Source organism: Lissotriton vulgaris, chromosome 10 (genome assembly GCF_964263255.1).
Source record: "Lissotriton vulgaris chromosome 10, aLisVul1.2, whole genome shotgun sequence".
Classification (NCBI taxonomy): Eukaryota; Metazoa; Chordata; class Amphibia; order Caudata; family Salamandridae; genus Lissotriton; species Lissotriton vulgaris.
Window position 1 is genome coordinate 923,236,299 of NC_141698.1, and position 15,087 is coordinate 923,251,385.

The 15,087-nt window shown below is 46.9% G+C and overlaps 1 protein-coding gene across 10 annotated transcripts in view; it reads left to right on the plus strand.

The window, feature by feature from the left end:
* SNX13 (sorting nexin 13) overlaps window positions 1–15,087 on the plus strand; it is a 598,803-nt gene that overhangs the window by 194,563 nt on the left and 389,153 nt on the right. The gene's annotated exons all lie outside the window — the stretch shown is intronic.

Here is a 15,087-nt window from a genome sequence, read left to right on the forward strand (position 1 = left end):
GGATGTATCTCAGCTGCGATTTTATGGAGCTTTGATATGGCATCATAAACAGATGGAGAATTGTCAGGTATGTATACACAGCAGCTACTTCCGATAATTCTGCATGCCCCCCCACGATCAGCTAGAACTACATCCAACACCATCCTATTTTGGAGCGTAACTATTCTAGAAATCTGAAGTTCCTCAGTGATATTTCCTAGGGCAATGGCAGTGTCATTCGCTACAGCCTCGACAACACGTGTCAATCGTCTTATTTTCCGGCTGTTCAACGCGGCCCCCACAAAGGAAAACAGTCCCAAATTGAAGTCCACATACTGTTGTAAGGCAGTATCAGTCTGGTCTATGTCATCCAGAACGACAGTCCGTTTGACCCTATTCAGGACAAAATCGTGGTACAAGATATAATCATTGTGATACATTGGTGGGGCAATGAATACAGGAGGTAGCACAAACGATACATAACACGTGCCCAACCATCCCAATGGAAGCTGATGATAACCCTTCGTTCCACAGATAAAATACGTGTTTCGAGATGCTACAAATGAGATGCCATTCGGGCTATCAAAAGTAAGTGTGGTGTTGCATTCACTTTTCCCTACCGCAATCGAACCTTTATTTCTAATACACAAATCGACTTTAGTAGCAATGACATTAATGACGTGTGAGCTAGATACATTGATATTTCTTTGATTGCTGTACACACGCGGGGCAGATACGTTGTCGGGCCTGTACTCTTCCCATTCGAATCGAGTACCCTCAGCCCGCGGAAACCCATCCTTGTCATGGGAGCATACTTTATTCAAACGGAAAAGCACCCCCCCTTTGGTTGGCCATCTCAAAGTAAAGAGGAGGGTGTACCAGGCATTGCAGGATCCATTATGAGAAAACGGGAGTGGAATGAGTGGGGTGCCCCCTCTCTTCTGGTGCCCCGGTAACATCCCACACACCCAGCAATTTGAAGTATTGGTCATATTGTGCGTGTGATGAAGAATCTGAATAAAACTGTTGTTCAGATAAGTTTGCCGATGTCGTTCTTCATGGTAGGGTAAGGTAAAGTGAAAATGTTCAGATGGAGCCGGGGTAGTCGGCAGCAAATGTTCACGTGCAGGTACCACAAGTTCAACTACCCAGGCTATTACAGCTATCACCACAATAGTCAAAACAAAGAGAATGGCACCCAAGATTCGCTTATCTCGTGATGCTGGTGATGCCATAGTTCGGAAAAGTTCTTACAGAGTCTCAAATAGTTCAATTTGTTCACAAAGTCTCAAATACACATGTGTGTATACCTAAAAAAAGAAAAATACGGTGCTGAACTCCGAGGTAGCCGTTGTTTTCTTCTCCGGGCCAAGACGGGTGTCGCTACACTGGCAGAACTGATCCCCCCCCCTTGGAATTCCTGGTTTCCGTTTCACAAACCTGGAGCGGTAACCAACCAGTCATATACAAAAAACCAAAAAATCTTCTTATCGGGAGACGCAGGTTGTAGTGCTCTCGTCCAGCAACAGCGTGGTCCGGGAAGGCTCCCTCAACTTCGGCCGACGTCACAGCTGGGCTCTTCTCTTTCTCCAGAATCTCTTTGTAGTCGGTCAGCACAGCGGGAGTCACCAGATCCGGAGAGACACGGCGGCAGTGTGTCGAGTGCACCCACCGCTTTCTGTTGGTCACTCGTACAGCAGTCCGGGTCGCAAGGAGGACCTGTTCGGGGCCCTTCCACCTTGGCTCCAAACTGCTCGCTCTCTCAAACGATCGGATCATCACATGATTGCCAGGGCGAAGATCATGGCCCTCTCCAGTAGAGTTGTCAGGGAGCGCTTCTCGAACCTGTTGATGAATAGAAAGCAAATAATTTGTTAATCGTGCCAAATAGTCGTTCATCATAACACAAGGCACATCATGTATTAATCGCGGCTTGGGCACCCCCCAGATATTCATGGGGCGCCCAAACACCACCTCATATGGTGTAAGGCCAGTTCGTGAATGGGGTACTGATCTAAGAGAGAGCAGTGCTAGCGGCAAAGCATCTGGCCACTTCAACGACGTGGATGCCACAATTTTGGCCAATTTAAGTTTCAACGTAGCATTGTACCGCTCAACCAGACCTGCCGACTGAGGGTGGAACACAGCGTGGAACTTCTGCTGAATCCCTAACCCCTTCAGTACATACTCCACAATCTTCCCAACAAAATGAGGCCCATTATCGCTCCACAGAAATTTGCAAACTCCAAAGCGAGGAAAGAATTCCTTAAGCAACACCTTAGCCGTTGTCAGAGCTGTATTGTCTTTCGTGGGGAAGGCCTCAATCCATTTGCTAAAGGCACATACCACCACTAGGACGTACTTCAGGTTGTTGCAGCGCTCGAGTTGGATATAATCCATTTGAAGTACCTCAAATGGTGCAGAAGGTGGAACGAACCCTCCTTTCGGAGTATGGGTCCCCTTTCCAGGATTGTGTTGTAAACAGATCAGGCAGGTCTGTACTACTCTCTTAGCTGTATTCGCAATCTCGGGATGCTCCCAGACTCGTGTTAACAGTCGAGTGATTGCAAGAGCTCCGACATGCGCCAGTCCATGGGTCATCTGGACCATCGCCTGTAAGTAAGCCGCAGGCAATTTCCATTTCTCCATGTCTTTGCTTCTCCAACAACCCTCATCATCTAGTACCCCATCTGCTGCCCATGCCGCAAGTTCTGATTCAGTAGCCGATTTTTGAATATCCAATATTTCTGCTCTAGCATCACTCCATCGCTCAGCCTGCGATTGTGTCACATACATAGGGGAGCTAGTCCGGGACATAGCCGTTTGTCTCGCTATGCTATCTGCGAAGGCATTTCCTTGGCCCACTTTATCCGTGATCTTTTTGTGGGCACTGCATTTTACTATCGCTACTTTCTTTGGACCAAGCAACGCGTTTAGGAGATCACGCACTAGCTCTCCGTGCATAATGTGTTCTCCGTGAGATGTCAGAAACCCACGCTCTCTCCAGAGTAGCCCGAAGTCATGTGCTACTCCGAAGGCGTACCGGCTGTCTGTGTATATGTTCACACATAGGCCAGCACTCAATTCGCAGGCTCTTGTTAAAGCTATCAGCTCTGCTGCCTGAGCCGATTTCTGTGGTATTCGTGCTGTTTCTACCACCGTCTTAAGTGTCGTGATCGCATAGGCTGCGGAAGTCGTACCATCTGGCAGCCTTAAACACGATCCATCAACCCACAGTTCCCCATCCACATCTGGAAGTGGCACATCCTGTAAGTCAACACGACCCTTTGTCTGTTCCTCGGTCAGGAAAACACAGTCGTGATGTTTTTCTTCCTGACCCTCCTCAACCGGATAGGGCAATAAAGTGGCGGGGTTCAGAGTAGCGCATCTTTTCAGTGTAATATGTGGCGCCAAAAGTGTCAGCTCATATCCTGTTAGTCGCGCACTCGTAAGGTATTGGGTCTTTGTTTGATTTAGCAGAGCATCTACTGCGTGAGGAACTAACACCAGCAGTTTATGTGATAACACTATTCCCTCACTCTGCCGTATAGCTACTGCTGTTGCTGCTACCGCTCGAAAACACCCAGGCAACCCTCGTGCTACAGGATCAAGAATGGCAGAGAAGTATGCACATGGTCTCTGCTTGTCCCCGTGCACTTGTACTAACACTGACAACGCGCACCCATCATTCTCGTGCACGTACAATGTGAAAAGTTTCGTGTAGTCTGGTGTGCCTAACACGGGTGCAGAACAAAGGGCCTGTCTCAACTGTTCAAAGGCCTTCTGACATTCATCTGTCCATTCAAGGGGCATTGGTGTAGCTTTGGACAGTAATGCTAGCAAAGGTTTTATGATGTGTGAAAAATCCATGATCCACTGTCTACCAAAAGACGTCAACCCTATGAAGGCACGTACATCTCTCTGCGTGCGGGGGACTGGTGTGTCTAAAATTGCTTGAATTCGATCAGATGTTAATGCACGCCCCTCCTTAGACAACAGATGACCGAGGTAGGTCACCTGGGGTCTACAGTATTGGAGCTTCTTTTTCGAAACCTTATGATTGTTCTGTGCCAAAAAGGAAAGCAACGCAATTGTACTTTCTTCACATTGTGCATAAGAGTCTGCGGCAAGCAGAAGGTCATCCACGTACTGGATGAGAACAACGCCAGTCTGCAACTCAAAGGAATCTAGCTGTCTTTTCAAAGCCTGGCTGTAGATGCTAGGGCTTTCAGTATAACCTTGGGGAACATGACAAAATCTATACGATTTATTATTTAACGTGAAGCCAAACAAATATCTGCTATCAGGATGGACAGGGATGGAAAAGAACGCGTTTTTCAAATCAATAACACTAAATGTTGTGGCCGTTGGTGGCACCAATGTAAGCAAGGTCGTAATATCGGACACCACCGGGTATTGGGGAATGACAATTTTGTTAATCTCTCTCAAGTCAATAATATAGCGATAGACTTTGTCGTAAGTATCTCTTTTAAGGATCGGAAGAATAGGACTGTTGCAAACATTATAAGGGACCTCCTCCAGTACTCCTGCAGAGATCAAATCCTGAACAATATGTGTCAATGCAATTTCACCTTCTCTCGAAATCTTATACTGGGGTACTCGTGGTAGAGGGACTCCCTCCTTAACAGTAATGTGTATTGGTGGAATACGCATCTCTCCCACATCCGTATCTGAGGTCGCCCATAACGTGTGCGGTAGAGAGGCCAAGGCTGGAATGTCTAAGATAGTGCAAAACCTATCCGAGTCAGGATAATTGTCATTCAGGATAACCCGCACTCCCTCAGTAGCGCACCGAATCGTTGCTCGAAAATATTTAAGCAACTCAATGCCCAGGATATTGTCTGGTGTATGGGGCGATAACAAAAATTGACCAATACTGAAAAAATTGTCAATACATAGTGCAAGGGGCTTTGACAATGGGCTAGGGGAGGGTGTGCCATCGAACCCTACACATGTAATGATTTCGCCAGACAGGGGAGCCCTCGGAACCAAGTTTTTCGACAACGTGCTACGAGTAGCTCCTGTGTCGACTAGAAATTGATCAGTAGAACCCAGAATACCCGCTGTTACATATGGACCCTGCTGATCTACCGGCACTTCAATTGATTCCTTACCCCATCCTACGCAGTCCTATGCATGCACATAATCCTGGTGCTCCACATTCTCACCCTCCGATATCTGATATTGATTTCGCCTATCAAACGTGTTTCGTTCATCCTGGCCACGGCCCCTTTCCTCAACCCTTCCACGATCACTTCCGCCACCTCTCGCTCCTGTATAACCTCCTCTCGACCTACCGCCTCCTCGACCACGTTGGCTACGCTGCTCACGAAGTACCGGACAATCATCGGCCCAATGCCCAAACTCCTTACAGTAGGCACATTGATCCTCCGCTATATCCGTACGACCATACGACGTATTCCCTCCACCTCGTCTACCTCTATCATTCCCTCTACCCTGTGTTCCCCGAACCTGCGCCAACATCACCTTTGTTTTCAATTCTTTCGCCTTCTTATCAACACTTTCTTTAGCCTCCAACTCCTGCCGCTCATAATACTGAGCCATAGTTAACAAAGACGCAGGGGTCGCCGTGGCCCAGGAACTTTCACTCGATTTCAATCGCTTTGCAATCTCCGGTAGGAGATTAGCCACATACTTATCTACGAACAAATGCCGACCCGTATCGTCTGTTAAAGATTGACCACTATAATCATGGAATGCCTCCTCGAAGCGCGTAAAGAAATCTGAAACCGTTTCATCAGGCTTTTGTTTGCACGAGGCTAACATAGTCCAATCGATCTTTTTAGAAGGAACAAGCGTTTTTAATTTAATCAAAATAGCCGCCGGAAGGTCTAGAATCAACTGACAAGGCTTACATGCCGGTTCCCTATCTAAATCGGCAGCATTTATTTCTTTCCATGTCCCCCCAAGTATTGTTTCATCATTATTTTTACGAATTTGCCTCCACATATCAGGTGGAAGGATTAGCCCAAAAAACAGATCTATGTCAACAAGAGTCATCACACAAGATGAAATAGCCCCTTCCACCCCTTCATAAAATGCCGCCGGATTTTTCCGAAGATCAGGTAGAGAAATTTTCAATGCCATAACATCTGCTCTATTCCAAGGCGTATATACCCAGTTATATATAAAATATCCTTTCGCATCCTTTGACGATTTATCATCATCTGTACCTTCCCCTTTAGGTGGAACATACAAGGGCGCGGCTTCACGCATAGGCATAACATGCAATGCAGAACTCTTATCTGAACCCCGGAGAGAACACTCCTTAATCTGCTCGTTATTCTCCGGCTCGGACTCCTTTTGCTTCCTTTTCCGCTCCTCCCGTAATCTTGTTGTTTCATCTCGCAGCTGGATCAGTTGCTTGAAAAGGTCGTCAACATCTGCAAGATCAAATAAACCTTTATCCAAATTCTCACGATGTACTGACAAAGCTTTAGGTTCTAACGTATCTGAAAGGTCACGATACGCGGCAACAACTTCATCCGCCAAACTAGACAAAAAATACATTAATTCAAGATCCGACCACCTACTCCTCTCCGCAATCACCTCATCCTGAGAAACACATTTCCTATTCACTTTACGAGCCCAACTACGTAAATGTGCGGACCTCTCCGCAGTAAACCTGAGAGCGGATATACCCTTCTTTTCCGACTTATCCTGCCCATCATCTCCCGAATCTTCAGCTGGAGCCGTTGGCGAAACGTACGGAGGCGGTGACCGATCTAGTAATGAAAAATCATCAATTTCATTATTAAGGACAGGATAAAGCGGTCGGCGAATAGGAAATTGACCAGTCGTTTGCAATTTACGTTCCCGTTCCTCCCTCTCTCTTTTCTCCTGAGCCTCTTTTTCCTCAAGCTGTAAAGCCTTATCCCGAGCAGCCTTGCGCTGCTCTTTGTCCGCCAAGGCAACTTCACGTTTCATTCGCTCACGCACCGCTTTCTCCCACATTCGCACACAATCAAACATGTTTTGTCTAGACCTGCGTTGAAACAAACATTGCTCCACAAACTGTACTTTACGTAAATCGAACGACCCATGTAGAGGCCATTGCAATTCAGGATCAGTTCTCGTGTACTTATGCCATAATTTGCTGTACATAATAGGGGGAAGGCCAAATTTAATATACATCTCCCTGTTCGGTGTTCCCTCTGGGGGAGCTGGCTGTGCTTCCGCTAACCTAATTGTGGTACCATTTCCAAGACAGCACATTCCTCGGAGTGTGCTGAAAACAGGCATGTTCAAAAAGTATCACGAAAGCGTGACACCGTATATAAAATGGCACTTACAGTACTTCACACAAATGTGCCGCTCAGAGGAAAAAAAACCAAAGTTAGAGAAACATCTCTACATGCCTGCCTATGTGAAGTGCACTACACATATAGATTCAAAGTTCACAAATTCACAAACGTTCGCTAACTCGAATCAAAATCGTAGGTCATAGGACTCCGGCAAGCGTCCGAAGACTACCTTACCGATCACAAATCATAGGACTTCAGCAAGCGTCCGAAGACTACCTTGCCGATCACAAATCATAGAACTTCAGTAAGCGTCCAAAGACTACCTTACCGAACACAAATCTTACCCAAATTCTCAAATGTCCAGATTCCAACTGCCAAGGTCTTGTGATCAAATCAGCCAAACGGCACTTTCCCAGCAACACAGACACTCGAAAACTCAGTCGGAGACCGGCGCCACCTGGAAGGTCAGATCGGAAGGAAAGGAAGAAACACCGTGGGAGCCAAGACTCGGGTCACTCAGTGGCAGCGCGCGTCCATGGCGAGTTTCCAAGCCTTCGTCACGACCTCTCCTTCGGGCATCCGAGTCGCCGATGAGTCCCTGGTCGTGGTCGCCGATTTGTAGTAATCAGGGTTCCCAAGGCCTACATGCTCCGAAGATAACCCACTTACACTCAAGAACTGTTGGCACGGAAACTGTAAAAGGCAAAGAACAAGTTTATTAAGACCCCATGGGGTGGTGGTACACTCATACAGCACCCTTCGGTAATGCAAGAGGTATCACACCGAACACCGGTGTGACCCCGATTTATATACAGTTTTGGGGCAATAAAAGATAGGCGGCACAAGTTAGAACACATTCATGTACATATATGGTCATGTTTTGGAACACAGCCAGCTCATTGGAGGGGGCACAACTCCGCTGGTCAGTTTGGTGCACATTCCTGAGGGGTAACGGGTCAGTTGGGACTGCGCATGTGCAAGCTTGACCAGTACTATAAATAGCCTGTTGCTGGGCAGACTGAAGTGGTCAGTGGTACGGACAACGGACTAAAGGGCACGCCAGCCACGAGGCCGCTTATGGCCTAAGATGGCCGCCACAACATTCAAAATGGCGTTTTCATATATAGCCAAGTTAAGGAGAAAAACGTGTAGTTTCAGCTAATCGCTAACGCGGCCATGCCAATTACGACAATAGGGTACAATAGGACTCACATTTGCGAGAGATTAAGCTAATGGCAATGTAAATGACAATGCCATTTATTTATATGTTTTCAAAACCAACACATAAATACAACATTTGTCATTTACAATGCCAATAGCTCTAACTTTTCCAAAGGCAAAACCATTGCATTGTAAATGCTTGTTTAAAATATTCCTGATTTCCAGTGGGTTTTCTATTTCTCAAACTGCCCTCATTCATCCTACCCGTGATCACCCTTCTGAAATCTGCTCCACAGGAGGTGAAAAGACTGGTGACCCTCCCCATTTAAAAACAAATCTACTTCTGCCATCTAGTCGGCTTTTATCCCCACCCAGGGGTGGGGTGTCCGTATTGAGGGTATGTTCCCCCATCTATTCAAAAGTTCTTCTGTTCTCCTTCACACTGGGAGTGATTACCATAATTCTGCATAATTGAAAAAGGGAGGGGGTATGTGGGGAGGAGTACAAGTGTCCTAATTCATAACATGTACTTTATAAGTATACAAACATTTACAACATGCACTAGTATATTACATAAATGTGTGGTCATCTGCTAGTTCTTTTTTACATTTTTAAATAATGAATCAACATCACTGTTAAATCATATCTTCCATTGTGTAAGTGCTTATTCGGTATACACCAAAACATAAAATGTACAAATATACCCGTTTCAGGCCTCTTAAGTCTGTGGGTCAAATTAATATGGTCTGTTATTGAATTTATTTTGTATAAAATCGCCTTAAGGATTTCATAGCTTGGAACAGAAAAAAATCCCCAATGTTACCCTAAGCAACTATTCCTTTCCTTTAAGTTCATGACTTAGTAGCTCAATATACAGAGGACCCTCCCTCCAGCCTGCTTAATTTAATCACAGATGTATTAAATTGAAATTGAAGTTGCATTTATGTAGTTTCCTATGCCTGACTAGGTGTTGATGCTCTTTAGTAGTGTAGGGTGCCAGTAGCACACTACCCGAGAGCCCAAAGGCAGTGGTCCATCCATTGGTTTTAATATAGGTCTTGTGTTCTCAATTAAACGATTTGATACATTTTCTCCAGTTTCTTTGTCACATATAAATAACTTAGATGTCATCATTAGATGGGCTATGTGAGAAGTGAATAGTTGATGGCATTAATAGATATTGTTAAGTAACAAGGATATGGTTTTAAAGAAAGTTTAATACTGGCATGCAATTCAGAGTAATCTATATACACAAGAGGAATTCAGACTGTAGAAGGGAAGAAGAGGGGCAATAAGATTAAGTATGGGAGGAAAATATTGACAAAACATTAGTGAATGTCCGTTTTCATGAGAGGTTTTAAGAATACAGCATGGATTTATTTTTGCGATTAATTTCAATCTATGGATGGAAACCATCCATATAGAGAGACTTTAACTTTCAAAGACGGAGCAGATACTTGCCTCACCTTAAAATGAAACCCAGTGCTTGTAAAAACCCCTTTAAGAGCGACCATCAAGCAGTGTGACTTTTAAGCACAGCAGTGAACCAGTAATTACCATTTAACAACACCATTGAGAAAGCTCAAAGCTCTTATGCATATCTCCCCAATGTAGATGCCATAAATGCTTGCAGACCTACTACATCAGTACGTTCAGTCTCTGATGCATTGTTACAGTTTATGCATGCAAATCATTGCACACTGTACATTGGCTACACGTTTAAACATGTGATGTAAACACTCACCAACTTAATATCTAACAAGGCAGTTGAGAAACCTGTTGCAGCAATCGTCATGAATACATTAGGGGTATATTTGTTCTGACCCATTCGTTACCTTGTTCGGAAGGGTGTCGGAAGGTGTTGTCCCCTGCCTCTGACTGAAGACCATGAGGCCCTGGGTCTGAGATCACCATGACCCTCCATCATGCCTCGTAGGGATGACTGGGATAGGCAGATCTCAGCAATGGTGAGCATTTCTCGGTTTCTTACACCAAATTGTGGTTTAGCTGAGTTTGATATGAGGCTTATACCAGCTCGGAGGCTGTCCTACATGTAGATGAGAGTTCACAATGACCGTCAAGCATGTTAAAAAAGCCTCCCTTTCTTCGGGCTTGAAGATAGGCTTGCTTTGCTGGGCAGATAAAGCAGTACAGGCAAATACTAGAAATTCCCCATAGGTTAAGTGAGTAATCTTTTTCACTTGAAAATTATACGTTCGAGGCATTTGAGCTGCAGATTGTACACTATGCATTAGATCGCCACCTGGTGTTGGGCTTGGATGATTGGATGTTGTTGTCTTCTTGGAAGAAGTCTTTGTTGTCACGAGATAGGTGACTCCTCCCTTGGACAATACTGCGCATGGGCATCGGCTCCATCCTTAGATTTCCGCCACTGGGTTCGGATGAAAGTTTCTCCACTCCGGCTAGAAAAAGACTTTTCAGCAACTTTGAAGCGCAGAACTTTCTCAAACTTCTACAAACTACCTTTGACATCGACTACAATACTTTTGACGTCATCAGTTCCATTCTGGTCATCGATGTGGGCCGTTGGGCCTACCGACGCCGTGCGGCCTTCACCACATGGAAAGAACTCCGTTCAAAAGATGCCCGGTATGTCGAGCAAAGTTCCCACATAGCGACCACCATGAGGTCTGCAACCTCAGTCTATCGCCGGAACACGACACATCGACCTACACAGCTTGTGTGTCCTTCCGATCGAAGAAAACCATCTCGGCTCGGAGAGCCAGTCGACACGAAATGAGGAGATCAGCTCCAGCACCGGAAGACATCTTCGACGAAGAGGTTCCCCTCGTTCCCGAAGAAGACAAACCTGATCTCCAGATCGTATCGGAGGCAGACGACTCTGATGACTCCATTCAATCGGGTCAGCGCGTGAGTACTTCTGCCCCTTCACCACATATTCTGTCCAAACTGAAGGCAAAGGTCAGCACTCCGCCCAAAGGGCCCAGTCGAGACCGAATACCTACTTCGAAAGCCCCGCCTTCCAGCCCGGCTCCGAAGAAAACAACTAAGCCTTCTAGTGCCTCGACACCGAGCAAGCCTCTTTCATCGGCACCGAAAAATAAAGATGCCTCGGCGCCAAAGCCAACAGACCCTTTGGCACCAAAGCCTAAACTAGTACAGCACCAAAATATAAACGTAACGGTACCAAAACCGAAAAAAGCACCGGCTCCGAAGCCGTCCACTTCTAAATCTTCGGCGCCGAAGAACTCAAAGTCTGATTCCGAGGTGCCCAAATCCTCGAACATGCCTACAAAGCCGAAAACTACACTTTTGGCACCGAAAACTATGCCACAGGACGTTATAACACCTCCCAAGGCTAAAGACACGCGACAACCGAAAAAATCGACGCCCAAGAAGGTTGTAGAGCAGGAGGAACTTTTTCGACCAGATCCTCAACAAAAGAAGATCTATATAGACCCAAAGACAGGTCATGTAGGTGCTACACCTCACAAGAAAGGACCAGTAGATGCACCACCCACACCTGTGGTTCCTGCCAAGAAAAAGGACTGTGCAACATCTCCTTTGCACCCTTCCTCTCCTATAACATCGCTTCCTTCTTCTCCTGTTTCTCCTCACATATCACCTCAAATCTCTCCTGTACATTCCCCATTATCATCACATTCCCCAGAGCAGAATGATGATGAATACAATTTGGGTGGCGGGGAGGACATGCAAGAACCGGATTCATACCATGTAATTAAGGGTATATGGGACTTTTTAAACCCAAAAAATGTGCCTATATGGGACTTTACAAACCCACAAAATGTGCCTGACATTCCTGAACCGCAGTCCTATCCATCAAAACCTTCCCCTCCAGAAGATACCATTGGTTTTGGTCATCTGTTAAACAGAGCTGCTGTTTACCATGGAGTCCCTATGCATTCCGATGACATTGAGGAAGATTTTCTCCTAGATACCTTTGAGCAGTCTCAGCGGTCTGCTCAAATTCATCCCAAGATCAAGGGGGTCATCAAACACGCTCCAGAGGTATTTAAAGACCCTGTACGCACTAGAATATTAAACCCTAGAATTGAGAAAAAATAGACAGGCACCCACAGATCCAGTCTACATTAAAGGACACCTACCACTAGACTCATTAGTTGTGACCAATGCTAGAAAGAGGGCAAACTCGCAAACTTCTGGAGAAGCACCCCAACCTGACAAGGAATCAATAGTGATTGATGCGTCAGGTAAAAGAATAGCCGCACAAGCTACAAACATTTGGCGTATAGCAAATACACAAGCCCTCCTCTCTCGCTACGATAGGGCTAATTATGATCAATTAGAAAAACTACTTGAGCACCTACCAGATCAGTACAAGGATCAAGCAAAGGACCTTATACAGGAAGGCAAGTTGATATCCAATGCCGCTATAAAATGCACGCTAGATGTCGCAGAAACAGCATTCAGGGCTGTAAATACCAGTGTCATACTTAGGAGACATGCGTGGTTACACATTCCAGGGTTTAAACAAGAAGTGCAAACCACCATTTTAAACCAAGCATTTAACCAGAACCGGTTAATTGGGCCCAGAAGTAGACACTACACTGGAAAAAATGAAGAAGATACCGACACCGTAAAGTTTATGGGGGCTTTACAGTCCACACCAGCTAGAAGCTCCTTTCGTCGCTCTTTCTACAGAGGAGGCTCCAAACAAACTGGAGCATACACTACAACATCTTTCAAATCACAAACGTTCTCTAACAAGGAATACATTCGAGGAGGATACAGAGGCAATAATAACAAAGGAAGAGGTCGCGGTAACAATAACAATCGATCCTCTTCCGCCACAAAACAGTGACTTCACTCTGCTTCCCCCACAGCATTTCATTCCTGTAGGGGGCAGATTAACACAGTTCCTGCCTGTCTGGAACTCCATTACAACAGACAAGTGGGTAAGACAGATTATCTAACATGGCTACTGCCTAGAACTTACAGCAACCCCTCCAACCATTCCTCCCAGGCAGCGTCCAATGTCTACAGACCATCTGACTGCTTCAACAGGAGGTTCTATCACTTCTACAAAAAAATGCTATTCAAATAGTTCCTTTAGAAGAACAAGGAACAGGGGTTTACTCGCTGTACTTTCTAATTCCCAAGAAGGACTGAACACGAAGGCCAATTCTAAACCTTAGGCCCCTCAACCATTATATACTATCAGATCATTTTCATATGATCACTCTACAACAAGTGCTTCCACTGCTGCAACAAGGCGACTTCCTTACAACACTAGATCTAAAGGACGCCTACTTCCATATCCCCATACATCCTGCTCACAGAAAGTATCTCAGGTTTGTACTGGAAGATCTGAAAGAGATACGTTAGTGATAGATACCTTACCTTAGAATATCCCCAGGCGTCAGACTGGATCCGGAAATTTTAGCATAGCAGTAACCTTGCGCATCGGTAGTCGTCGTCTGCGGCTCCGCGTCCGTCGTCTGCATCATGGGCGCCGTGATGACGTCGTCGGAGTACTTAGACGGCGCCTCCGCGTGCTGACGTTGGTTCTTCTTTTTTCCGCGCCAACAAGCGCAGATCTGGAAAAAGCAGTACTTCTAGTCACTTTTTGACTAACTTTTTGGATCATTTTGATCATCTTTTCGAAGTCGTACGACTCCGATCAGTGCGATAGGGATGCCTGGAACTAAGCACTGCAAGGATTGCGAGCGCAGGATGTCAGTCACGGATCCTCACCACCTGTGTCTAACTTGTCTAGGCGTCGACCACGACGACAAGGCCTGCTCCGACTGCCGGGCCCTCTCAGGTGAGTCAAACTCCGGCAGTCAGTCCCGCGCCGCGAGAGGTCCTGGTCACACGGGAGGTCGAGGGACAGGTCGTGGGGTCTGAGCCACCACAGCTCCGAGAGTCGGCACCACTCCTCCAGGTCGAAGTCGTCGTCCGGTAAGAAACACAAGAAGTCGAAGAGGCGTCATCGCTCTTCTAAATCGCCCTGACGCTCGCGCCCCGCAGCCGGGGGTTCGGGTGACACCGCCCACGCGGCTCCATCGTCGCGTCCAGCTCCACACCCTCCGGTCCCTGGGCGAGACGCGACGCCGGAGGAGATAGAGTGCTTCCTCATGGCCATGAGGTCCCTCTCTCCTCAGACGGGCTCCGCGGGGGTTCGGGCCCAGTGGACCCGTCGGGGGCCCCTAGCGGGTTGTGGGCTTCAACACCGTCCAGTGCTTTGGCCCCGACGCCGCCGGCACCTTCGGGCCCGGCGCAGCGGGACCCCACTGGACCCGCTTTGGGATCTGGGTCGTCGCCGGTGGACCTTACAACCCCCCTGGCGTCGGTCCGTCAGGTGTCACCTCCGGCGCCGTCCTTGGGCCGCGCCGTCCCCGATGCCTGCCTCGCTCCGGTTCCGGCGTCGGTGCGGCGCCACTGGGCGCAGTACCCGACGGCGCTTAGGGACTTTTACTTCAATGAACCGGCCCCATTGATTGAGAACCCTGATTATCAAGAGATGGGTGATAAGGAGTATTGGGAGGTGTCTGAGGACCCTCTGACCCGACCAAGAGTGTCAGTCTCAAGAGGAATGGACAGGTGACACCTCTCCAGACACTGGTTTTGTCTCGCCTCCTACCGTGGCTTCGGAGGAGGGGGCAACATAGAGTGTGGTGTTGATGAGGGCTGCCAA